Source organism: Phyllostomus hastatus, unplaced genomic scaffold (genome assembly GCF_019186645.2).
Source record: "Phyllostomus hastatus isolate PE091 unplaced genomic scaffold, TTU_PhHast_1.1 phas_contig_90, whole genome shotgun sequence".
Classification (NCBI taxonomy): Eukaryota; Metazoa; Chordata; class Mammalia; order Chiroptera; family Phyllostomidae; genus Phyllostomus; species Phyllostomus hastatus.
This window is the reverse complement of record NW_025333984.1, coordinates 4,900,366-4,928,070: the sequence shown is the minus strand read 5'-3', so window position 1 is coordinate 4,928,070 and position 27,705 is coordinate 4,900,366. Positions and strand designations below refer to the sequence as shown.

Genomic DNA, 27,705 nt, shown 5'->3' with positions numbered 1-27,705 from the left:
CAAGCAGCCAGGGGCGGAGACAAGCAGCCGGGCGCGGGGTTGTGGCACGGAGAATAGGGAGAGTTGGGCACATAAGGCAATTGGGAGTGTGTAAGGCATCTGCGTCATGCAAGATCGCAGCAGGTGGACCCTGAGTATGCAAGGAGCAGCTGGCAGACCCAGTGAGGCAGCGATTGTGGACTAGGGCTGAGCGCGCAACACAGGATCCAGAGAAGGGACTGAGGTCCCAGGAGAACGGAGCTACCGCCATTGTTCCCCCCTGCCCCTGCCCCTGCCCCTGCCCCCACATACAACATCACAATGTAGTGACTGGGGTGCCCAGCCCCGGTGAACACCTAAGGCTCCACCCCTCATCATAACAGGAGCGACCAGACCAAAAAAAACAAAAAGAGAGAGAGAGAGAGAGAGAGAGAGACATGTCTCAAGCAGGAGAACAGATCAATGGCCCAGGACTCATCCTTTTGAGCGACCAAGAAATAGCCAATCTATCAGATGCACAGTTCAAAACACTGGTGATCATGAAGCTCACAGAATTGGTTGATTTTTGGCTCAAATTAGATGAAAAAATGCAGGTTACCATAAAAGAGATGAAGGAAGATGCACAGAGAACCAATAGCGATGGGAAGGAAACTGGGACTCAATACAATAGAGTGGACCAGAAGGAAGAAAAAAACAACCAAGCAGTAAAGAATGAAGAAATAAGAATTCAAAAAAAATGAGGAGAAGCTTAGGAACCTCCAGGACATCTTTAAACATTCTAACATCCGAATTATAGGTGTACCAGAAGGGGAAGAGGAAAAGCAACAGATTGAGCACGTATTTGAACAAATAATAAAGGAGAACTTCCCCATTCTGGCAAAGGAAATAGACTTCCAGGAAATCCAGGAAGCTCAGAGGGCCCCAAAGAAGTTGGGCCCAAGAAGAAACACACCAAGGCACATCATAATTACATTAGCCAAGGTAAAAATGAAGGAGAGAATCCTAGAAGCAGCGAGAGATAAGGGGACAGTAAGCTACAAAGGAGTTCCCATCAGACTGTCAGCTGATTTCTCAAAAGAGACCTTGCAGGCAAGAAGGGGCTGGAAAGAAGTATTCCAAGTCATGAAAGACAAGGACCTATATCCCAGATTACTCTATCCAGCAAAGCTTTCATTTAGAATGGAAGGGCAGATAAAGTTCTTCTCAGATAAGGTCAAGTTAAAGGAGTTCATCATCACCAAGCCCTTATTCTATGAAATGTTAAAGGGACTTATCTAAGAAAAGAAGATAAACAAAAAACATGTATAGTAAAAAGACAGCAAACTCACAATTATTAACAACCACACCTAAAGCAAAACCAAAAGAAACTGACAAACAACTAGAACAGGAACAGAACCACAGAAATGGAGATCATATGGAGGTTTATCAACAGGGGAGTGGGAGGAGGAGAGAGGGGGAAAAGGTACAGAGAATAAGTAGCATAGATTGTAGGTTGAAAATAGATAGGGGGAGGGCAAGAATAGTATGGGAAATGTGGAAGCTAAAGAACTTATAAGTATGACAAATGGACATGACTAAAGTGGGGGATATGGGTGGGAGAGGGTGTACAGGGTGGAGGGGAGTGAAGGGGGGAAAATGGGACAACTGTAATAGCATAATCAATAAAATATATTTTAAAAAAAGAAAAAAGAATGAAGCATACATAATATGTAGGATCCAATAAAAATTATGAGACAGGAAATGGTGCTTCTTCCATAACCAGAAAAAAATCAATCAATAGAAATGACACAAAGGTGTAATTAGCAAACAAGGATTTTTAAATACCTATTATAAAAATGTTCAAAGATTTAAAGGAAAAAATGAATATAATAAGGAAAGAAATTAATATATATGAGGTCTTCCCAGAAAAAGTCCAAGCATTGTGAATATAAAGAGAATGGTTTACATGACATCAAGGTATCCTGGCAGGAAAAGAGATTGGACTGGAATGTGCATGCATGAATAATGATGTCTTTAGTGTACTAGTCAGTGGGGGCAGTAGAAGCCATTGAGTGAGCATATGTACTTTGTGGTCGTTGTATTCAAAATGACTGAGCAAATGGAGCCATGAATCTGCATCAAATTTTGTGTTAAGCTTGAACATCCTCTACAGAAACTATTTGGATGATTCAGAAGGCTGCAGCTATGGGCAACTGGTGATTGGCAGCTTCACCATGACAACACACATGCTCATGCATCACATCTGGTGCAGAGTTTTTTGGTGAAATATCAAACCACCCAGTTGACTCAGCCCCGCTACAGTCCAAATTTGGCACCCTGAGACTTCTGGTTTTCCCCCAAACTAGAATCACCTTTGAAAGGGAAGAGGTTTCATATCATTGATGAGACTCAGGAAAATATGATGGGGCAGGTAATGGTGATTGAGGGAAATGTGTGAGGTCCCAAGGTGTCCGCTTTGAAGGGGACTGAAGTGTCATTGTCCTATGTACAATGTTATTTATATCTTTCATCTTCCTCAATAAATGTAGCTATTTTTCATAATACATGGCTGGATACCTTTGAACTGACCTCATATATCCAAATAGAATTGTTAGAGGTGAAAAATACAACATTTGAAAAAAAATTCAACAGTGAAGGGAAGGAAACCAGAACTCAAATCAACAATTTGGAACAGAAGGAGGAAATAAACATTCAACTGGAACAGAATGAAGAAACAAAATTTCAAAAAAAAAAATGATGAGAGACTTGGGAACCTCTGGGACAACTTTAAGCATTCCAACATCCGAATCATAGGGGTATCAAAATGAGAAGAGGAAGAGCAAGAAATTGAAAACTTATTTGAAAAAATAATGAAGGAAAACTTCCCCAATCTGGTGAAGGAGATACACATGCAAGTCCAGGAACCTCAGAGAGTTCCAAAGAAGTTGTACCCAAGGAAATGCATCTGAAGGCACACCATATTTAAATTACCCAAGATTAAAGATAAGAAGGGAATCTTAAAAGCAGCAAGAGAATGGAGAGAGTTACCCACAAAGGAATTCCCATAAGATTATCAGCTCATTTCTCAAAAGAAACCTTATAGGCAAGAAGGGGCTGGAAAGAAGTATTCATGTGCAGATAAACTGGGGGGAACAACTAGGGAGTGAGATAGACTGCACAACCCAGGGTTCCAGTATGGGGAAATAAAGCCTCAAAATCTCTGACTGAAAACACCTGTGGGGATTGAGGCAGCAGCAGGAGAAACTCCCAGCCTCACAAGAGAGTTCATTGGAGAAACCCACAGGGTCCTAGAATGTACACAGACCCACCCATCCAGGAATCAGCACCAGAAAGGCCCAATTTGCTTGTGGATAGCTGGAGAAGTGACTGAAAATTGGCAGAGAGCAGAGCAAGTGGCAGTAGTTCCCCTCCTCCACTTACAGCATCACAACGCAGTGATGTGGGTTGCCCCGCTCTGATGAACCCTTAAGGCTCCGCCCCTTGCTACATAACAGGTGCACTCAGACAAAAAAAAATGCCTCAAATGAAAGAACAGTTCAAAGCTCCAGAAAAAAAATACAACTAAGCAACAAAGAGATAGCCAACCTATCAGGTGCACAGTTCAAAACACTGATTATCAGGATGCTCCAGGAACTCAACGGGTACCTCAACAGCATAAAAAAGACCCAGGCAGCAATGAAGGTTGCATTATGTGAAATAAAGAAAAATCTGCAGGGAACCAACAGTGATGGGAAGGAAACCAGGACTCAAATCAATGGTTTGGAGCAGAAGGAAGAAACAAACATTGAACCAGAACAGAATGAAGAAACAATAATTCAAAAAAAGTGAGGAGAGGCTTAGGAAACTCCAGGACATCTTCAAATGTTCCAATATCCAAATCATGGGGGTGCCAGAAGGAGAACAGGAAGACCAAGAAATTGAAAACTTATTTGAACAAATAATGAAGGAGAACTTCCCTAATATGGCAAAGGAAATAGACTTCCAGGAAGTCCAGGAAGCTCAGAGAGTCCCAAAGAAGTTGGACCCAAGGAGGAAAATACCAAGGCACATCATAATTACATTACCCAAGATTAAAGATAAGGAGAGAATCTTAAAAGCAGCAAGAGAAAAGGAGATAGTTGCCTACAAAGGAGTTCCCATAAGACTATCTGCTGATTTCTAAAAACAAAACAAAACAAAACAACCCTTGCAGGCAAGAAGGGTCTGGAAAGTATTCCAAGACATGAAAGGCAAGGACCTACATCCAAGATTACTCTATCCAGCAAAGCTATCATTTAGAATAGAAGGGCAGATAAAGTGCTTCCCAGATAAGGTCAAGTTAAAGGAGTTCATTATCACCCAGGCCTTATTATATGAAATGTTAAAGGGCCTTATCTAAGAAAAAGAAGATAAAAAATATGAACAGTAAAATGACAACAAACTCACAGTTATTAACAACTAAACCTAAAAAAAAACCACCAAAAAAAATAACTAAGCAAACAACTAGAACAGGAACACAGTCACAGAAATGGAGATCACATGGAGGGTTATCAGTGGGCAAGTGTGAGAGGAAGAGTGGGGGAAAAGGTACAGAGAATAAGTAGCATAGATGGTAGGTAGAAAATAGACAGGGGGAGGTTAATAATAGTATAGGAAATGTAGAAGCTAAAGAACTTATATGTACGACCCATGGACATGAACTAAAGGGGGGATGCAGGTGGGAGGGGGTGTGTAGGGCAGAGATGAATAAAGTGTGGGGGGTATGGGACAACGGTAATAGCATAATCAATATAATATACTTAAAAATAAAAAAAAATAGACAGGGGTGGTTAAGAATAGCATAGGAAATTCCCTGGCTGGTGTGGCTCAGTGCATTAAGTGCCAGCCTGTGAAATGAAAGGTTGCTGGTTCCATTCCCAGTATAAGGCACATGCCTGGGTTGCAGGCCAGTACTCCAGTGGGGAGTGTGTGAAAGGCAACCACACATTGATGTTTCTCCCCCTCTCTTCCTCCCTTCTAAGAAAATAATAAATAAAATCTTAAAAAAGAGAGAATACTATAGAAAATGGAGAAGCCAAACAGCTTACATGTATGACCCATGGACATGAAGGGGAATAAAGGGAGAAAAAATGGGACAACTGTAATAGAATAATCAATAAATACATTTTTAAAAAGAATTTATATACATAATTACAGACTATTAAAATATATGAATCCAAAGCTGGCATAACTAAAGGGAGATACAGTTCTATAATATAGTTGGAGACCTCAGTACCTCACTCACAATAATAAATAGGACTGAAGATAAGAAAACAGAGGAATTAACACAATAAACTAACCAGATCCAACAGACATATACAAGGTCTGTCTGGGAAAATTCCAGCCATTGTTAATATAAAAAGAATGGTTTGCATGACAACAGTGTAACCTAACAGCCAAGAAGAGTGGACGGAAATGTGCATGCATGAACAATGGCAACTTCACTGTACTAGTCAGTGGGGATGGTACATGCTGTTGAGTGAGCATGTGTACTGTGTGGCTGTCACATTAAAATGACTGAGTAGAGCAACGTATACGCATCAAATTTCATCTTAGGCTTGAACATTCTTCCAAGGAAACTATTTGGATGATTCAGAAGACCAGAGTTATGGGCAACTGATGATTGGCAGTTTCATCATGGCAACACACCTGCTCATGCGCCACAGCTTGTGCAGAGTGTTTTTGCAAAACATCAAACCACCCAGGTGACTCAGCCCCTCTATAGGCCAGGTTTGGTGCCCTGAGAGTTCTGGCTTTTCCCAAAACTAAAATCACCTTTGAAAGGGAAGAGATTTCAGACCATTGATGAGATTCAGGAAAATACAACGGAGCAGCTGATGATGATTGGAACTGTGTGAAGTCCCAAGGTGCCTACTTTGAAGGGGACTGAAGCATCACTGTCCTATGTACAATGTTTCTTGTATCTTCTATCTTTTTCAATAATTGTCTTTTTCATTAAAAAAATAAACAAATCTGAATCAGGAAGAATCAGAGAATCTGGACAGATAGATTACAACTATTGTAATAGAAGTAGTAATCAAAAAATTTCCAACAAACAAAGCTGGTTGGCTTCGCAGATGAATTTTACCAAACATTCAAAGAAGAACTAATAAGCACTGTTTGGTTACAACATTGTCCCAATATGCCAAGGTTGAGGATTCAATCCCTGCTCAGGGCACATAACAAGAATCCACCAATAAATGCACTGAATGTATAAATAAGTGAAGCAAAAATCTCTCTCTCTCTCTCTCTCTCTCTCTCTCTCTCTCTCTCAAATCAATCAAGAAATAAAAAACTTAAAAAGAACTAATAACTATCCTTATCAAACTATTCCAAAAAATTCAAGAGAAGGGAAGACTCCCAAACTTATTTTAGAAGGTCGGCATTATCCTAATTCCAAAACCAGATAAAAACACTACAAAAAAGAAAATTATAGGCCAATGACCCAGATGAATATAGGTGCAAAAATCCTCAACAAAATATAAACAAACCTGATCCAGCAATACATTAAAAATACAATACACAATAATAAGGTTTCCTTTTTCATGAGCGGTCCACATGAGATGCCCATGGGCTGAAAGTTAGGAGGCCAGGCTGCTAGTCCCACCCTGCTTCCTCGAGCCTTTCCCTTTCTGGGCTTCACTTTCTCCATCTGTACAGATGATGAGGCAGGACAGGTAGAGTGGAATCACAGCTTTCAAACTGTTTCAGTTTGATGCATTTCTTTTAAACAAAATCTAATGTAGCAGTTCAACATGTATGACAGATGAAAATAGGGTGGATCCAGCCCCACTTCCCTCCTCAGAGGTTCCCCCAAAATTCATGGGGTGTCTCCAATCCCCCTTTAAAGATCACTAGGTTAGGGAAGTGCTTTGCTGTGCATCAACATCCCCTGGAAGGCTTGTTAAAATGCAGATTGCTGAGCCCCACCCTGAATTTCTGATTGGGCACATATGAGATATGGCCCAGAATTTGCATTTCTAACTCCCAGGTGATGCTGGTACAAGGACCACATTTTGAGATACAAAGTGGGTTATGTTATACCTATGGACATTTCTATAATTCATGTCCAGTCACTCAATGTTCACATTAATCCACCTCAGATAGATTATCTAAGATATTGAAAGATGGGACAGCAGCTGGCATTGTACCTGACACATAGTAGGCACTCAATCAAAGCTGGTGAGATCTAATTATAAATGCCTTGCCTGTAAGTCTCTTTAGGTGTAACTAGCAACTGGTCACGGGACTGACAGAAGCATAAACCTTTCCTTTAATGAGTTTACAGTCTGCCATGGCCCTTCCACCCCACAGGAAATAACACCCCCACTAATTCCACCAATAAAGGTTATTCCATGTTAAGCATTAATCCTTTCCAGACATTCTTTTTTCCTGGTCATCTCCCTAGAAAGGGGGTGGCTGTTTGGTCCTTGACTGCTCAGCATTTCTCAGATGCTCTCCCCATGTGTAGGGAGCACAGCCTCTGTAAGTTCTCCCAGGGAAATGATCTTACCTGTACCACTCTTCCCAGCATCTCTTATGGTTTCTAGCCCAGTGGCTGGCACAGAGTGAGCACTCAATTATAAGTTTGAATAGAATAAAGAAAGCATGATAACCCCAATTAACTCAGCCCATGCAAGTCACCAACCTACCTATCCTGGCTCAGAAGTCCCAAACCCACCCTCTGGTCAAGACTGCTCACTTGGGGACTTTGGAAGGGCATATGGGAAGGGGGCTTTCCAGCCATTTTCACCTGGGATTGCCACCCTGGAGGTCTTGTGAACCGGTTTCAGGAATGTATGGAACCTCCCATTTGTTACATCCTCCTTTTCAGCCTTACCACTTTCTTAAATAAATTGGCGCTGACTTGGGTGACAGACTTGATCATTTCCCTTTGCTTCGTGACTGTGTTAAGTGACTGCCAAAGGCCTGTTCCTGAATAGTCAGCACATTCCTCAGAACTGAGTAGGAACCCATCTGCTCTGGGAGTGCTTCCTTTCCTTTATTGTGCTATTTTAGCTTCAACTTCCCATTTGGACAGGGGCATCTTCCAGCCAGTGGGGAAGGGGAGAGGGTGGAGAGGAATGCCACAGTCTTCCTCCATTTCCACTCACTTCCCTCACCTCTCTAGAGATATATCTACAATAATCAGATAATGTGCCAGATGCTGCTCTAAGCTCTCTATATGCGTTCATCTACTTCATCTTTAAAACACCCCTGTGAGGAAGGTGCAGATACTACCTACATGTTTCAGATGGCAAAATAGGTGCTGAGACGTGAAGTAACTTGCCCAAGGTCACACAGCCAGGAAGTAGGTCTGGAATTTGAAACCAGACTGTTGACTTAGACTGTAGGTTCCCTGGTATATGCTCTTAACGACTAGACTGCTACCTCTTGGCATTAAGGCCACCTCACAGCATTTAAGGTGTCATGTTATCATAATCCCCTATACATCTTCTACATATCCCCTTGTTATTCCAAGTGGACTTAATCTTCCTGATAACCATAACTGGAATAAGACAGTCCTGGGTTCAAATTATAACTTCGCAACTCAATAGCCATGTGAACTCTGTTTCTCTTTGTGCCTCGATTTCCTGATCTGTAAAGTGAGGATAATAATGGCAATGACCTCATAAGCTAGCTGTGAGCATTTATATTAAGCAGTGTAGATACCCCCATCACCACCACCACCTCTTCTTCAAGCCTGCCCCAGCATCCTGCAGGGGGAAATGGTGCTTCACACCCTTGTACTTAACATTCTAGCCCTCTGTGTCTGTCTTTCCTGTTCCAAATGAAAGGCAAGCCTCCATTTACAGATTCCCTAGGCTTTTCAAAACTTGGTGATTACAATTCCTCCCAGGAGATCAGAGAAACCCATTTCCCTAATATTCTAAGCAGGAATTCTATTGTCATTTGGTAACTTAAACATGGCCAAGGTGGCCCAGCCCATCTCCTTTCCTCCCCACCCTTAGTGTAGGCAGAGAAAAGACAGCTTCACTGAAATACAATTATACTTTGCCAGCATCCCATAGCCAAAGTCTCCCCGAGCAAAATTCACAGCAAAGAAAGACCCTCATTTCAAATAGTATTTATTTCGAACCTGAGAATTCCTTGCTACACCAGTGACTGTGGAAATGAGCCTCTCTTTGTCTTCTTTACAGAAAGTATTTAAGTACTGGGCCGGGAATATCCAGTATCTTTTTCCATCTTGTTAAATGTTTTTGTCCCATAATTCCATTCTCTTCTAGCTGTATAGTGTCTTGTGACTTAAGTTCAGTAGGGTAGAGCATAGCGTTACCTGTAAGCAGGCAGTTGAAATTAAAAAAGGAAGACATTTCAGTTAGTTCTTCATCCACAGACTGAGCCCTAACCCTGGCTACTTAATCTTGTTCATAGACTGAGTATACAAGTGCAGAATGAGGTAACTCAAACTTAGAGAGGTAAAGCATTTGGACTGCACCACACAAAACCAATCCTCTATCCCAGCCATATAGTGACCGTAAACTTCAACCCATGTTTTTAACCACACACACACACACACACACACACGCACACACACACGACTACAAGCATGTGGATGTGTCAGTGCAAAGGAATCTCTATTGCTAGATTTCTAACTCAAGGACAGGTGAGTTGACAACACATCTTTGTTGCTGAGGGAAAGCTCACTTCTTGGAGGGCTGGGGCTGTAAAAAAGAATTCTTTCCTAGAGAGATTGATGTGAATGGTGGAAGAAATCAATAAATTGCTATTAAACGCAGTCCAACCTCACTTAGTCAAACTAATACTAATTGGAAGTAGCCCTTCAAATTAGTGAACCATTTGTACGGAGGTTACTTGTAAAGAAATGAAGCTTTATTGCTTTGAATAATTCACGGTAACACCAAATAAGTTAACAAGTCATAGCTTAATGGAGGTCTTAGGAAACCTGACTTAAGGAAATGAAAAGAACCCCCAACATCAACCGTTTGTATGTGAATGGTGCTGCCTTGAAGTATGGACACTCAGCTCAAGGAGCCTATTTATATTTGGAAGCCTCTTTCTGCCCAAACTGGCCAAAGTAAGGCCAGATACTGCCTCCCACCCAATAGCCATTTGGTACTCCTGGGGTGTCTTCTCATGAAGTTTTACTGTAAAAGGAAATCATAGAAGTGACCTTAGATGTAGCAGGTGCAATCCTTCCACTCATGGAATAAAAGATGGTTCTGGAATACTGTCATTTCCTTTTACTTTTTTTTTCTTAAGAAGACATTGGGGTGGGGGGAGTTACCAACACAAGTGAAATACCTCAGTGCTTTATCAAAACCCGGAACAAACATTAAGGAGAAAAATATCTGAAGGTCGAGGAAGGGAAATAAACAAGAAGAGTAAGTAAAGCATGAATCATTCATTACCACCTGATGGTTCTTTAAAAATAAAAATAAAACGTGGCAGGAAATAGATTCCATGCCACAGTATGACATTTTTCTAGAAGACCTGGTACAGAATCTCTGCCCTTTTATTTCACAGAAGGAACTGACCTTTGGCTTCTAACTTAGATGGCCATTTCCTTAAGCCTTTACAAAGCACAGGGTTGGACAATGATGATCACCCAGTAGCAGTGCCCACTTCTTTACTGGACACTGGGAATAGAGAAAGGAGAAGTACATCTCATTTCCCAAAGACTTTAAGGTAGCTTACAACAATAAAATAATAATAAAATAGAAGCAGAGAGTTGGACCAGGGTGATATCAATAGAACTTTAAAAAACACAGTGTAAAAAAAACCCCTCAAATACCATATAGATTTCATTATATGGAGTTAAAAAGAGCAGAATTGAGACTCAAACCAGCTCAGACCAAAGGACTATCTCTTGAGAGAGGACAAGCTTCCCAGGTGGACCTCCCAGAAGTGTGATCTTGGACCATATATTTAACTTCTCTGAGCCTCAGTTTCCCCCTCTGGATACTGAGTCTAAGAGATATTGTCTATTTTATATAGCATGTTATAAGGATTCAATGAGATGATATCTGTGAACCATTGTCCGTGCTGTCTGGCAGAAAACACATGCTCATTAAATGATAGATATAAGAACCAATATGAAGACAGCCTTGTGTTATGCAATAAAAAACATTTGCCCATGATGGGGTCTCGTTTGATCTTCATACCAGCCAGGACTTGGGCTCAGGATCACAGAGAGAACAGAGAAGGGGGGTAGTTTTTAGGGAAAGCTTTCTGCAGAAGACTGGATTTTCTTTTTTTTTCTGAGATAATTCTTTAATTACAACTCATAGTGAAGAAAAAAGACTGGATCTTTTGAAGGCCATGTAGGATTTGCAGAGATAGAACTGAAGTACATATGAGGAATGAGATGACAATGTGCATATTAAGAAGACCCTCCCTACTAGAGCAGAGGGACATGTAGGAAATAAGAGCAGGGAGGAGAGGACTCTGGCCATATTGTGAAGGAATTTGGACCCCAATTGACAGGAAATGGGGAGTCATTGAAGGATTTGAACAGGTTGGTCAAGGGAAGGATGTGACATGTTGAAAGGGATGTTTTCAAAGGTGGAGTCTGTCTGCTGCTGTCTGCACTGTGCAGGCCAAGGTGGGGGTGGGTGTTGGGAGGAAGCAGACACTGCAGGCCAGCTGCAATGACCAAAGAAGAGACAGATGGTGAGAGCTCAAGCTAAGGAAATAGAATTGGAGAAGATGGGTGATTCCCAATTCTAGTTACGGGCACTTGAGAGAGAATGATTTGAAGCTAAAATACTTTCTTTCTAGACTCAAAATTCCATGAAAGCAGGGACTGTGCATGTCTTGTTCATCATTGTACCCTCCAAGATCTAGTGTAATACTTGACACATAGTATGTGCTCAGCAATATTGAATGAATGAATGTGTTCATGCACACTTTTATGCAGACAAACAATCAATAAAAGTAAGAATGGTTGCTTGCTCAATAATAAGGAAAACAAAATAGAGGATTACCTAAAAAGTTCCATTGGTTTAACTCTCTCTGAACCCACACTGACAATCTGGTGTAGGAAGTAGCCCAGTAGAGAGCCAGAGCAGGCTCATAAAGAAGAACATGAGTGCTCTGTAGGAAGCAAGCCAACCACATATCCCCCAGACAGTTCGCACAATATAGCAACATCAGAAAGCAGGTAAATTATGGATGAGAGGAGATTTTTTTAAATGGGGGTATTTACTTTACAAAACAATTAGCTGAGAATCCATATAAAGTAGCAAACTGCCTCACTATTACACTTAATTTAAGACCAATATATGACTTACTAAAGTTGTATTTCCATCCAAAATACTGTGTGTTAAGGATAAAAGCCCTGACTTGGGAGTCTAGAGACCTAACCCTTGGTCCAGGTAAGTTACAGAAATTGAATGGTTAATAGAACAGGCACTGGAGTCAGGCTGCCTGGGTTTACATCCTGCCAGCACCTTGGGCAAATGGCTTAGCTTTTCTGAGCTGCAACTTCCTCATCTGTAAAATGTGGTAATAAAACATTTGATTCCGTCTGATACAGTATTGTGAGGGTTAAGTGAGGTTATGCATGTAATATGTTCAGCAGTGCCTATGGGGTCTCAGTAAGTATTGACTTTTACTTTAAATCTTAACTATATGACCTTAGGCAAATCATTTCTCTTGGGCTTTCAGTTCCTCATGAACCTGAGGCTTCTTCCGTCCATGCCTTAGGGAAGTGATCCCTACCTGTACTACGAATTCATCATCAAACCTGCATCTCTACCCTCCAGAGACCCTAGTTGGTAACTTTTTCCTTATAAGGACCAATGAGACTTTGAGAAAAGTGAGAAAGCCCAAATAGAACACTAGGATAAAGGCATTTTACTTAATATACTTGCTAACATTCCAACTCACTCATACAACTCCCACCCTTAAATTCTAGCCCCTTTGGCCCCTTGCAAACTGCCCTACTTCTTTAACCATGTTCATCCCAGATCTTAAGGGATAGTAATCCCAAGAGTTCTTCTCTTCTTTGGATAGCATCCCCAGCCCACCCCATATTTGGAATTAGAACCCTAATTTTTTTAGGTTTCTCTTCTTTACCCTACTCCAACCCAGGGAACTGTGATTGCATCAACCTCTGCTGCCCTCTGCTGTCTGTCTCCAGATATGCTGGCCCCAGTTGGGCAAGTTAAGTCAGCCACCAAGCATCTTTAAATTTCTCCAGTCTCTAGGTGCTAGCCTGACCTCAAGAATACATCTTCTGCAAATACACATTCAACTTTAATCAGCATAAATGCACACATAGTCTTTCCTACTTACACACAATATATCCAAGCCATAGCTGGTGTGTCCCATGAGTTTGGAACTGTTGTCTTCAACAAAGAAGGTGAACTGCTAGAGTGAGTCATATTTTCTCATCTAAGCCTCCTTCTAAAAAATTCAGCAATCATTTATTGAGCACTTTCTGTGTGCAGGGCAATATGCTAAATATTGCACAGGTATTATCTTCTTGAATCCTGGAAACAACCTCAGAAGTAGATAAAATTATTATCCCCATTTTGCAGATGAAGGAACTGAGATTCAGAGAAGTAAATGTCTTGCATATGGTCACAGAGCCAGTGAGTGGCAGAGATGTGGCAATTGCTACAGACCCCCACTGGTTTGTCTGCATCTACTCTATTGCCTCCAAACTAGCCTCCTCATCATAGTCAGTGGTTGAGAACAGAAACTTTGCAGTTAGATCTGTATGGCTCTAGCAGCTCACCTTATTTACTGAAGAAAATAGCTCCAAACTCATAGTGTGTAGATTTGTGTTGATTAGGGGAGAGCACAGATATTGCAGAAAATAATCACAATTATCTTTAGATGTATTTAGGAAGTGGACTTGACAAAATACGGTTACTGAATGTGATGGCAGTAGAGAAGAAAGGGTCTGAAATGATTATCAACATTCTGTATTGGGCAACTGGGTGTAAAGTGATGATAATCATTAAAATAGAAACACTGAACATAATTGGATGAGGAACATGTTGGGATATGGAGGAAATGAAGAAATTCGTTTTGGACACTGTGAATGTGAGATAGCCAGGTAGAGATAGTTAGTGATCAATTGCTTTTATGAGTCTAGAGCTGAAGAAACAAGTCTGAACTGGCATCAACTTGTAAATCTTTCCAGGGATGGTGAAATACAAGAGAAAAGAACAAGGCTGACACCAGAGCATGAATATTTAAGGAGAAGGTAGAATCAAAGGAGTGTAGGTAGATGACTAAGATGAAGCAGACATGAATAGAGTAAAACCAGAAAAAAAATTGTCAAGGAAGTCAAAGAAAGAGAACAGTACTACTAGATCAACTTCCACAGAAAGGTCAGTGCCCTTTAAAATGGTTCTTTAGATTTTATCATTTAAAGTATGTTCTGGTCATCTATTTCTATGCTTGTAATTAAAAAGTCACCCTAAAACTTAGAGGCTTAAAACAACAGAAATCATTGTATTATCTCATAATTTCTGTGGGTTAGGAATTCAGGGGCTGAGTAGTCTTCCTCAAGTTCTTTCATATTGGTACAGTCAGAGAGTGGCTGGAGTTGGATCATTGTGAGTAGGGAGGTGGCTGGAGCATTTGGGGTTGGTCAGGCATCTCTCTTCATATGGTCTTGGGGCCTTGCCACACCACCTCTCTGCATGGGCTAGTTTGAGCTCTCTTACATTCTGGAAGTCTCAGGGTAGGTGAGCTGCTTACATGGCAGGTAAGGATCTCATGTTTTTATACATTAACAACAAACAATCCAAAAACACCTTAAGAAAACAATTTCATCAATAATAGCATGCAAAAGAATAAAACAGCTATCAATATATATAATCAAGGAGGTGAAAAAACTTGTATACTGAAAAACACAAAACATTGTTTACATAAATTGAAGAAGGACTAAACAAATGCAAAGATCTTCTGTGTTCATGGATTAGAAGACTAAATATTGTTAAGTAGTAATACTATCTTAAATAAATCTAAAAATTCAATGCAATATCTATCAAAATTCCAATGGGATTTTTTTTTGCAGAAGTGGAAAAACTGAGCATCAAATACATGTGGAATTACAAAGAAGCCTGGATAAACAAAAAATCTTCAAGGAAAATAATGAACTTGAAGGAGTCACACTTTGGTTTCAAAACTTACTGCAAAGCTACAGCAAAAAAATATTGTGGTACTGGCATGAAGACAGGCACACAAGCCAATGGTATAGAATGCATAATCCAGAAATAACCCTTACAGGTACGGCCAAATAATTTTTGACAAGGGTGACAAGGTCATTATACAAAAATTGACTCAAAATGAATCAACAACCTAAATATGAGAAAATCCTTAGGAGAAAACATGAAGAGAAATCTTTATGACCTTAAATTTGGCAATGAATTCTTACATGTGACACCAAAAACAAAACCAACAAAAGAAGAAATTAAAAAATTAGACTTTATCAAAATTTAAACTTTTGTTTATCAAAAGGCATTATCAAGAAAGTGAAGACAGCTGCAAACTGAGAGAAAATATTTGCAAACCATATATCTGATAAAAGCTTACAGTCTAATATATATATCTCACAACCCAACAACAAACAAACAAAACTATTTTAAAATGGGCAAGGGGCTTGAATAGATATTTTTCCAAAGAAGATATACAAATGACCAACAAACACATGAAAATGTGATTAGCATTATTAGTCATTAGGAAAAAAATCTAAACTATGAGATACCACTTCACACCCATTATGATGGCTAGAATTTTTTTAAACAGAGAATAAATAATGGTGGGAGGCAGTGAAGAAATTGATACCCTTGTACATTGCTAGTAGGAATGTAAAATGGTGTGAAAAACAGTTTACTGACTCCATGAAAAGTTAAACAGAAATACCATATGACCCAGCAATTCCACCCTTAGAACAATGAAGGACATTACGTAATGATAAAAGACTCAATCAAACAAGAGGATATAACCCTTGTAAACATTTATGCACCCCAAAGAGGAGTGCCTAACTATATAAAGCAACTATTGATGGCCATAAAGGGAGAGATTGACAGTAATACTGTCATAGTAAGGTGCTTTAACACCCCATTGATATCACTAGATAGATCTTCTAAACAGAAAATCAACAAGGAAAAAGCTGCCTTAAAAATGCACTAGATCAGATGGATTTAATTAATAGTTTTAGAGTATCTCACCCCAAGGCATCTGTTAGAGAAAGAATATATATTATTTTTCAAGTCCACATGAAACATTTTCCAGGATAGACCATATATTAGGCCAGAAAACAAGTCTCAATAAATTTCAAAAGATTGAAGTCATGTCAAGCATCTTCTCCAACCACAATGGTATGAAACTAGAAATCAATTACAAGAAAAAAACTGAAAAACACACAAATACATAGAGGCTAAATAACAGGTTACTAAACAGTAAATTGGTTAAAAAGGAGATGAAGGAAGAAATAAAAAGATAATTTGAACAAATGAGAATGAAAACACAACAATTCAAAATGTATGGGACATAGCAAAAGAAGTCCTAAGAGGGAAATTAATAGCAATACAGGCAGACCCCAAGAAATAAGAAAATCTAAAATAAATAATCAAACCTCACAGCTAAAGTAACTAGAAACAGAACAACAAAGACCAAATTGAGTGGAAGAAAGGTAATAATAAAGATAAGAGAAGAAAAAAACAAAATAGAGCAAAACAACATAAAAATCAATTAAACCAAGAACTAGTTCTTTAAACTGATAAACAAGATTGACAAACCTTAAAACAAATTAATTAAGAAAAAAAGAGAGGAATAAGTTCATCTGGCCAAAATGGAGGCATAGGCAGAAAAGCTTCGCTTCCTCAACACAACCAAAAGAAGGATAATGACCAATTTAAAAACAAAAAAAAAACAACCAGAACTGCCAGAAAATCATTTGCACAGAAGTCCAACAACCAAGGAGTTAAAGAAATATTCATCCAGATTGGTAGGAGGGGTGGAGACAGGCAGCTGGGTCAGAGAGGATGTGCAGCAAGGCAGGCAAGGCAAGGCAGTGGACCACATGAGTGATTCTATGTTTGTGTGCAGATAAGCTGGGAGGAACAACAAGGGAGTGAGACAGACCATGCAACACAGGGTTATGGGAAACTAAAGACTCAAAACCTCTAGCTCAGATGAAAAATCTGTGGGTGTTGCAGCACTGGGAGAAACTTCCAGTCTCACACAAGAATCCATCAGAGAGGCCTATAAGGTCCTAAAATGTACAAAAACCCACCCACCTGTGAATCAGCACCTGAAAGGGCACAATCCACTTGTGGGAAGCAAGGGAATTGATGGAAAATGGGACAAGAGCCTAGCAAGCAGCATTGTTTCCTCTTTGACCCCTCCTCCACAGACAGCACCACAATGCATTAAAGAGGGTTGCCCCACCCTGGTGAATACCTAAGGCTCCATCCCTTACCATGCAACAGGTGTCCTGAGACAAAGAAATACAGCCTAAGTGAAAGAACAGATCAAAACTCCAGAAAAATAAATAAGCGATGAGGAGATAGACAACCTATCAGATGCAGAGTTCAAAACAGTGGTAATCAGGATGCTCACAGAATTCATTGAGCTCAGTTGCAAAATAAAGGAAGAAATGAAAGCTACTCAAATGAAAATAAAGCAAAATATACAGGGAATCAACAATGAAGGGAAGGAAACGAGGACTCAAATCAACAATTTGGAACAAAAGGAAGAAATAAATGTTTAACCAGAACAGAATGAAGAAACAAGAATTCAAAAAAAAAAAAATGAGAAGAGGCTTAGGAACCTCTGGTACAACTTTAAGTGCTCCAACATCCGAATCATAGGGCTGGCTGTCAGAAGGAGAAGACAAAGAGCAAGAAATTGAAAACTTATTTGAACAAATGATGAGTGAAAATTTCCAATCTGGCAAAGAAAATAAACTTCCAGGAAGTCCAGGAAGCCCAGAGAGTCCCAAAGAAGTTGGACCCAAATTAGATGCTTTTATTTCTTAATCTTGTCTGATTGCCGTGGTTAAGACTTTTAGTACTGCAGAACACACCAAGACACATCATAATTAAGTTACCTAAGATTAAAGATAAGAAGAGAATCTTAAAAACAGCAAGAGGAAAGGAGAGTGTTACTGACAAAGGAGTTCTCATAAGACTATCAGCTAATTTCTCAAAAGAAACCTTACAGGCAAGAAGGGGCTGGAAAGAAGTATTCAAAGGCATGATAGCCAAGGACCTACATCCAAGATTACTCTATTCAGCAAAGCTATCATTTAGCATGGAAGGGCAGATAAAGTGCTCCCCAGATAAGGTCAACTTAAAGGGACTTATCTAAGAAAAGGAAGATGATCAAAAATATGAACAGTAAAATGAGAACAAACTCACAACTATCAACAACTGAACCTAAAAAAAAAAAAACTAAGCAAACAACTAGAATGGGAACAGAATCACAGAAATGAAGATCACATAGTGGGTTATTGGTGGCAAATGGGAGGGGGAGAATGGGAGAAAAGGTACAGGGAATGAGAAGCATAAATTATGTACAAAATAGACAGGGGGAGGTTAAAAAATAGTATAGGAAATGTGGAAGCCAAAGAAGTTTTATGTACGACACATAGACATGAACAAAGGGGGGAGGAGAATGCAGATGGAAAAGGGGGATGGATGGAGGGGATTAAAGGGGGCGAAATGGGACAACTATAATAGCATAATCAATAAAATATATTTTAAAAAAGAAAATTATAGGCCAATATCTCTCATGAACATAAATGTAAAAATCCTCAACAAAATATTAGCAAACTGAATTCAGCAATACATTAAAAAGATCATAACCATGATCAAGTGGAATTAATTCCTGGGATTTAAGATTGGTTCAATATTCACAAATCAAGTAACACGATATACCACATAAACAAAATGAAGGATAAAAACTACAGGAAAATATCAATAGTTGTAGAAAAAGCATTTGACAAATCCTAGCACCCAGTTATGATGAAAACCTTTAGCAAAATAGGAATACAGGGAACATACCTTAACATAATAAAGGTTATATATGACAAACTCATAGCTAACATCATACCTAATGGGAAAAAAACTAAAAGTGTTATCCTTAAGATCAGAATCAAGATAAGGATGTCCACTTTCATCACTCTTATTCAATGTAATACTAAAAGTCTTAGCCACAGCAATCAGACAAGATAAAGAAATACAAGCATCTAACTTGAAAAGGAAAAAGTAAAACTGCCATTATTTGAGAATGACATAGTGTTACAGGGTGCAGCCAAGAGGGGGGGACCCCAAATGGACATTTGAAATGGGGTCCAGAACTTAAGGTGTCCAGGAGATTTTAAGATGTCTCCATCCCCCAACCCAGGGTGTGGGTTGGGGGAAGGGACAAATGGAGCAAGGCCATTGAGAGCTGTTTTGCATAGCAACAGCCTTGCAGCTACACTCTGGCGTGGTCATTTAACATATCTATAGCCTTTGGCTGGTCGCTTAGATATGTTAAATAGCTGTGATCATCTCTGAGCCAGGGGAATGGAAGTAACTTCCCCACCAACACGTGACTGGGGCAGATTCCCCACCCCCCAAGCTACAGCGCCTGCGTGGGAGCTCGGAGAAGATTGGCTCCAGGACATGGGGCCACACCTGCCCAGACTCAAGATGGCAGCCCAGTAAAGCTGGAAGGATACGAGTTCCGGCATGTGAAGCCGAGTGTGGGAGGAGTCAGAAATGAGGCTGCAGAGGAAGATTGGCCACGGGGATCTAACCCGCGACTTGGCGGCCAGACTTGGCGGCCATTAGAAAAGAGAACCACGCGGCTTTGGCAGAGTGAGGACTCTCCCTTCCCGCAGCCATAGAAAAGAGAACCACGCGGCTTTGGCAGAGTGGGGACTCTCCCCTTCCCGCAGCCATAGGAAAGAGAACCACGCGGCTTTGACGGAGTGGAGACTCCTGCATCCCAGAGAGAACCGTGCTGCTTTAGGAGAGAGAACCATGCGGCTTTGGCAGAGTGGGGGCTCTCCCCTTCCCGCAGCCCTGAGAGAGAGAACCATGCGTCTTTAGCAGAGTGGAGACTCCCGCATCCCAGAGAGAGAGAACCACGAGGCCTGGACGGAGTGGGGACCCCCGCAGCTTTAGAAGGGGGGAACCACCACCTGGTTTTAGCAAAGATCCTGGCGACTCAGCCGAGGGTGCCGGGAACCCAGGGAGGTCTCCCAGTCGAGAAGGAGGACTAAGAACCAGAGGACTGTCTGAGCCATGGACTTCATTTTCCTTCCCTGAAATTCGGTACTCTGGACTGGGCAAAGGGGGGAAGGAAGGAAGGACTGTGTCTGTTTGTGGGTGTTTTGGGGGGACTTTGGGGTTTTTGATAAAGACATTAGGTCACTACTTGAAGTTTGTATAGCATTAAATAAACATTTCCTTTCCTTTTCACGAATCTCTGGCATTGAGAGATGTCTTTCCTCGGGCGGCGGACATAATGGACCCAGGGCCTTCTTTCAATAATAATATATCGTCCAAGACCCCCCTTGTTCTGTTCTGTAACAATAGCACTATATATAGATAACCCTAAAGATTCTACCAAAGAACTTTTGGAACAATAAATGCATTCAGTAAAGTAGCAGAATACAAAACAAATATCCAGAAGTCAGTTGTATTTTTATACAGCAATAATGAACTATCAGAAAGGAAAACTAAGAAAACAATCCCATTTACAATTGCATGAAAAAAATGAACCTAGACCTGGTTGGTGTGGCTCAGTGGATTGAGTGCCAGCCTGCAAGCCAAAGGCTCACTGTTTTGATTCCAGGTTGGGGCACATGCCTGGGTTGTGAGCTGGGTCCCTGGTAGGGGGCATGTGAGAGGCAACTACACATTGATGTTTTTCTCTCTCTCTTTCTCCCTCCCTTCCACTCTCTCAAAAATAAATAAATAAAATCTTTTTAAAAATGAACCTAGGAATAAATTTAACCAAGGGGGTAAAAGACCTGTATTTGGAAAATTATCAGAGATCGAAGAAAGGAATTAAATATACAAATAATCAGAAGCATATACTGTACTAATGTATAAGAAGAATTAACATCATTAAAATGCCCATACTACCCAAGGCAATCTACAGATTCCAGACAATTCCTGTCAATATACCAATGGCCTTTTTCAGAGAACTTGAACACATAATTCAAAATTTTATATAGAACCACAAAAGACCCTGAACAGCCACAGCAATCTTGAGAAAGAAGAACAAAGTCAAGGTATCATGCTACCTGATATTAAACTATACTGCAAAGCTACAGTAATCACAACAGCATGGTACTGGCATTAAAAACAAGCATGTAGATCGCTGGAACAGAATAGAGAGCTCAGAAATAAATCATGCCTATATAGTCAACTAATATATGAAAAAAAGAGGCAAAAACATACAATGAGATAAAGACAGTCTAATCAATAAATGGTTTTGGAAAATCTGGACAAATACATGCAAAAAATTAAATTAGACCACCTTCTTACACCACAAATATGCAAGAATAAACTCAAAATGGATTAAAGATGTAGATGTAAGACTCAAAACCATTAAACTCCTAGAAGAAAACATAGGTAGTATAGTCTCTTACATTTTTCTTAGCAATATTTTTTCAATATAACTCCTCAGGCAAGAAAAACAAAAGAAGAAAACAAATGGGACTACATCAAAGTAAAAAGATTTTGCACAGCAAAGGAAACCATTAATAAAATGAAAAGGCAATATACTGAATGGGAAAACATATTCACCAATGATAGATCTGATAAGGAGTTAATATCTAAAATTTATAAAGAAGTCATACAACTGAACACAAAAACAACCCAAACAATCCAATAAAAAATGGAGAGATGACCTGAATAGACACTTCTTGAAAGAGGACATATAGATGATCAGTAGACATATGAAAGGATGCTCAACTTCAGGTCAAGATGGAGGCATAGGTAGGCACACTTTGCCTCCTTGCACAATCATAAGAAAGATCACAACTAACCTCAAAAAAGAAAAAAGAAAACCAGAACTGCCAGAAATCAAACTGTATGGAAGTCCAACAACCAAGGATTTAAAGCCATATTCATCCAGAAGGGTAGGGAGGCAGAGACAGGGAGCCAGGACAGAGAGGACACAATGTGGTGACAGTGAGGCGGCAGCAGCGGCTAGTGGAATGGGCAGTCCCACATTCACATGTGGTGAATAAAAATCAGGAAGGATACCTGGGAAGCAAGTGATCCTAGCCCCAGGCCAGACCTCACAGCCTAGGGTTCCAGCACTGGGAAAATAAAACCTCACAACTTCTGACTGCAAATACCAGTGGCAGTTGCAGTGATGGGAGAAACTGCCAGTGTCTCAAGAGAGTCTGTTTAAAGGGCCCACATGGTCCTAGAATGTACGGAAACGCACCCACTCTGGAAACCAACACCAAGGCAAGAGTAGAGGGGTGCCAGTTGCATACAGGAAGTAGGTAAAGTAACTGGAAGTGGGGTGAGTGCGGAGAAAGCCTCCAGCAGCATTGTTCCTACTCCAATCCCTCCCCTACATACAGAGCCACAAAACAGTGAAGTAGGTTTCCCCGCCAACGTGAATATCTAAGACTCCACCCCATACAATTTAACAGGTGCGCTGAAACAGAGAGTCAAAGCAGCTTTACCTAGTACACAGAAACAAACACAAGAAGGCTGCAAATACAGGAGACAAAGAAATATAGCCCAAATTAAAAACAAAAACAAAAACAAAAAAAACAGAACGAAACCCCAGAAAAGAACTAAATGAAATGGAGATAGCCAACCTATCCAATGCAGAGTTCAAAACACTGGTGATCAGGATGCTCAGAGAACTCATTGAGTACAGTAAAAGCATAAAGGGAAAAATGAAGGTTACACTAAGTAAAATAAAGAAAAATCCACAGGGAACCAGCAGTGACAGGAAGGAAGCTGGTGTTCAAATCAAAGATTTGGAACATAAGGAAGAATTACAGTCAACCAGAACAGAATTAAGAAACAAGAATTCAAAAAAAAAAATGAGGAGAGAATAAGAAGAATCTGGGACATCTCCATATGTGTCAACATCCAAATCATAGGTATGCCAGAGGGAGAAGAGGAAGAACATGAAATTGAAATCTTATTTGAAAGAAATAATGAAAGAAAACTTCCCTGATTTGGCAAAGGAAATAGACATATAAGTCCAGGAAGTACAGAGCATCCCAAACAAGTTGGACCCAAAGAGGACCATACCAAGACACATTATAATTAAAATGCCAAAAGTTAAAGAGAGCATCTTAAAAGCAACAAGAGAAAAGCAGAGTTACCTACAAAGGAGTTTCCATAGTCTGATAGTTTATTATTTGGTTTCCTTCCTTTGTAAAATACATGTTCATTATTTTTGCCTGTTTTCCATTGTGTTGTTTATTATTTTTAATAGAGGTTAGGAAGACTATCAGCTGATTTCTCAAAAGAAACTTTGCAGGCTAGAAAGGACTGGCAAGAAGTATTCAAAGTGATGAAAAGGAAGGACCTACAACCAAGATTATTCATTCAGCAAAGTTATCATTTAGAATTGAAGGGCAGATAAAGTGCTTGCCAGACAATGTAAAACTAAAGGAGTTCATCATCACTAAGCCCTTATTATATTAAATGTTACAGGGACATATTTAAGAAAAAAGAAGATAAAAATATGAAAGGTAAAATGACAACAAACAACTATCAACAACAGAATCTAAAAAACAAAATAAACCAAGCAAACAACTAGAACAGAACAGAATCATAGATATGGAGATCATTTGGAGGGTTATCATTGAGTAGGTGTTGAGGGAAGAATAGGGGAAAAGGTACAGGGATTAAGAAACATAATTGGTAGGTACAAAATAGGCAGGGTAAGGTTAAGAATAGTATAGGAAGTAGAGAAGCCAAAGCACTTACATGCATGACCCATGGACATGAACTAAGGAGAGGATTTCTGGAGGGAAGGGGGTACCAACCGTAGGAAGGTAAAAGGGGAAAAATTGTGACAACTGTAATAGCATAATCAATAAAATGCACTTAAAAAGATGCTCAATGTCACTAATCATCAAAGAAATGTAAATTAAAACCACAATGAGATATTTCTTTACACTCGTTACAGTGGCTGTCATCAGTGAATCAACAAACAACATGTGTTGAAAAGGCTAAAAAGGGAACCCTTGTGCACTGTTGGTGGGAATGAAGATTGGCACAGCCACTGTGGAAAGCAGTATGGAGTTACCACAAAAAATTAAAAAGTGAAGAGCCTTATGACCCAGCAATTCCACTTCTGTGTATACAGTATATCCAAAGAAACCTAAAACACTAATTCAAAAAGATATATGCATCCCTATGTTCACTGCAGTGTTATTTACAATAGCTAAGATATGGAAGTAACCCAAATGCCCATCAATAGATCACTGGATTAAAAAGTGGTAGTACATATATACATTGGAATATTACTTAGTCATAAAAAAGAATGAAAACTTATTAGTGACAGCATGGATGGACCTAGAGGGTATTAGGTGAAGTGAAATTAGACAGAGAAAGACAAACACCATGTGATCTCACATATATGCAGAATCTAAAGAACAAAGTATATAAAACAAACAAAACAGAAACAGACTCATATATACAGTAAACACATTGATGGCTGCCAGTGGGTAGGGAGATTGGAGGGATGGGTGAAAAAGGTGAAGAAATTACAAATTGGTAGTTATAAAATAGTCATGTGGATATAAAATATAGTGCAGAGAATATAGTCAGTAATATTGAGAAAACTATGTGCTATGTGAATACTTGAAATAATGGGGGTGGGGATTACTTTGTAAAGTATATGACAGTCTGTCCACTCTGCTCGACACCAGAAACTAATATTGGGTTAGCCAAAAAGTTCATTTGCTTTTTTTCATGATGACTCTACTAGCACTTATTTGTCTTTAACTTCATTCAAAACAAATTTGTTAGATTGTATTGTGACAGCTGTCATATCAGTGGGCATTAAAAACTTATCATCCCTGGCTGATGTGGCTCACTGGATTGAGCTCCATCCTGCAAAGCAAGAGGTCACTGCTTTAATTCCTAATCAGGGCACATGCCTTGGGTGCAGGTCAGGTCCTCAGTTTTGGGTGTGTGAGAGGGAGGTGATCAATGTATCTCTTGCACATCCATGTTTCCCTCCCTCCCCCTCTCTCTCTAAAAATAAATAAAGAAAATCTTTTTAAAAAACATCAAAATAGTTCATTTTTGTGTAGCCATTTTAATATTGAAGATGGAAGAAAATATTCAATATTTTTGGCATAGTATGCTTTATTATTTCAAGAAGGGCAAAAATGCAACTGCAATGCAAAAGGAAAAAAAAGACTTGTGCAGTGTATGGAGAAGGGGCTGTGACTGATTGAACATGTCAAAAGTGATTTGAGAAGTTTTGTGCTAGATATTTCTCATTGGACATTGCTCCACAGTTTGGTAGACCAGTTGAAGTTGATAGTGATTGAATCAAGACATTAATTGAGAACAATCAGTGTCATACCACATGGGAGATAGCTGACATACTTAAAGTATCCAAATCAATTAAGTTATTGGTGAAAATGAAAGATGTGTTTTTTCTTTTCTGGAAAAACCAAAACAGATGGTTTGACCAACCCAATATAAAATATTGAATGTCAACTGTAAATTAAAAATAAAATTACGGACTTCCAGCCAAGATGGAGATGTAGGTAGATACACTTTGCCTCCTTGCAAAATCAAAAGAAGGACAACAACAAATATAAAAGCAAAAAACAACCACAACTGCCAGAAAATCGAACTGTATGGAAGTCCAACAACCAAGGAGTTAAAGAAGAAACATTCATCCAGACTTACCAATCTGGGGATGGGGAAGAGTCAGGCAGCTGCAGCAGAGAGGACACGAGGTAAGGTGGAGGCTGGAGGACTGGGTGGGTGAAGCAGCAGCTGGTGGTCCCACACTTGCGTGCAGATAAACTGGGAGGAACAACAGGGGAGCGAGACAGATCATGCAACCCAGGGTTCCAGTGTGTGAAAAGAAAGCTTCAAAACCTCTGGGTACAAAAACCTTTGGGGGATTTCAGTGGCAGGAACTCCCAGCCTCACAGGAGGGTTCATTGGATAGACCTACAGGATCCTAGAACAGACATAGACCCACTCACCCTGGAATCAGTGCCAGAAGAGCCCACTTTGCTTGTGAGTTGGGGGGGGAGTGACTGAAAGCTAGTGGAGAGCCAAACAAGCTGCATTGCTCCTTCTCTGACCCCTCCCCCACAGACAGCACCCCAATGCAGTGATGTGGGTTACTTTGCCCTGGGGAATACCTAAGACTCTGCCCCTTACAAAATAACAGGTGTGCCAAGACAAATATGGCCAAAATGAAAGAATAGATCAAAGTTCCAGAAAAAGAAATAAGCAACAAGGAGATAGACAACCTATCAGATGCAGAGTTCAAAACACTGGTAATCAGGATGTTCACAGAAATGGTTGAGTATGGTCACAAAACCGAGGAAAAAGTAAAGGCACTGCAAAGTGAAATAAAGCAAAATATACAGAGAACCAACAGTGAAGGGAAGGAAACCAGGATTCAAATCAACGGTTTGGAGCAGAAGGAAGAGAGAAACATTCAGCCAGAACAGAATGAAGAAACAGGAATTTTTAAAAATGAGAAGAAGCTTAGGAACCTCTGGGACAACTTGAAATATTCCAACATCTGAATCATAGCAGTGCCAGAAAGAAAAGAGGAAGAGCAATAAATTGAAAACTTATTTGAAAACATAATGAAGGAGAACTTCCCCAATGGCAAAGGAAAGAGACTTCCAAGAAGTCCAGGAAGCTCAGAGAGTCCCAAAGAAGTTGGACCCAAGGAGGCACACACCAAGGCATATCATAATTGCATTACCCAAGATTAAAGATAAGGAGAGAATCTTAAAGCAGCAAGAGAAAAGGAGACAGTTACCTACAAAGGAGTTCCTGTAAGACTATTTCAAATCAGCTAATTTCTAAAAACCCTTATAGGCAAGAAGGGGCTGGAAAGAAGTATTCCAAGTCATGAAAGGCAAGGACCTACATCCAAGATGACTCTATCCAGCAAAGCTATCATTTAGAATGGAAGGGCAGGTAAAGTGCTCCCCAGATAAGGTCAAGTTAAAGGAGTTCATCATCACCAAGCCCTTACTTTATGAAACATTGAAGGGATTTATCTAAGAAAAGGAAGATAAAAAATATGAGCAGTAAAATGACAGCAAACTCACAATCATTAACAACCACACCTAAAACAAAAACAGACTAAGCAAACAGCTAGAACAGGAACAGAACCACAGAAATGGTGATCACATGGAGGGTTAGCAACAGGGGAGTGGGAGGGGGAAAGAAGGGGAGATGGTACAGGGAATAAGAAGCATTATTAGTAGGTACAAAATAGACAGGGGAAGGTTAAGAATAGTATAGGAAATGGGGAAGCCAAAGAACTTATATTCATGAACCATGGACATGAACTAAGGGGGAGGAATGATGGTGGAAAGGCAGGGTGCAAGGTGGAGGGGAATAAAAGGGAGGTAAAAAATGGGACAACTATAATACCATAATCAATAAAATATACTTTAAAAATAAAATTTAAAAATAAATATACCAATATTAGTAAAGAAAGTATAAATGATCTCTTGTTAATTATATAATTGTACATCTAGAAAAACAAGAAATT

General features: G+C 39.8%; 1 long non-coding RNA gene across 1 annotated transcript; it reads right to left on the bottom strand.

The window, feature by feature from the left end:
• Window positions 1–9,111: 9,111 nt before the first annotated feature.
• Window positions 9,112–27,094, bottom strand: LOC123827715. The gene is made up of 3 exons (XR_006787334.1): window positions 27,073–27,094; window positions 25,860–25,979; window positions 9,112–9,295 (listed from the first exon to the last, which is right to left on the bottom strand). It is a non-coding gene; the product is annotated as an uncharacterized LOC123827715 (long non-coding RNA).
• Between the last annotated feature and the right edge of the window lie 611 nt (window positions 27,095–27,705).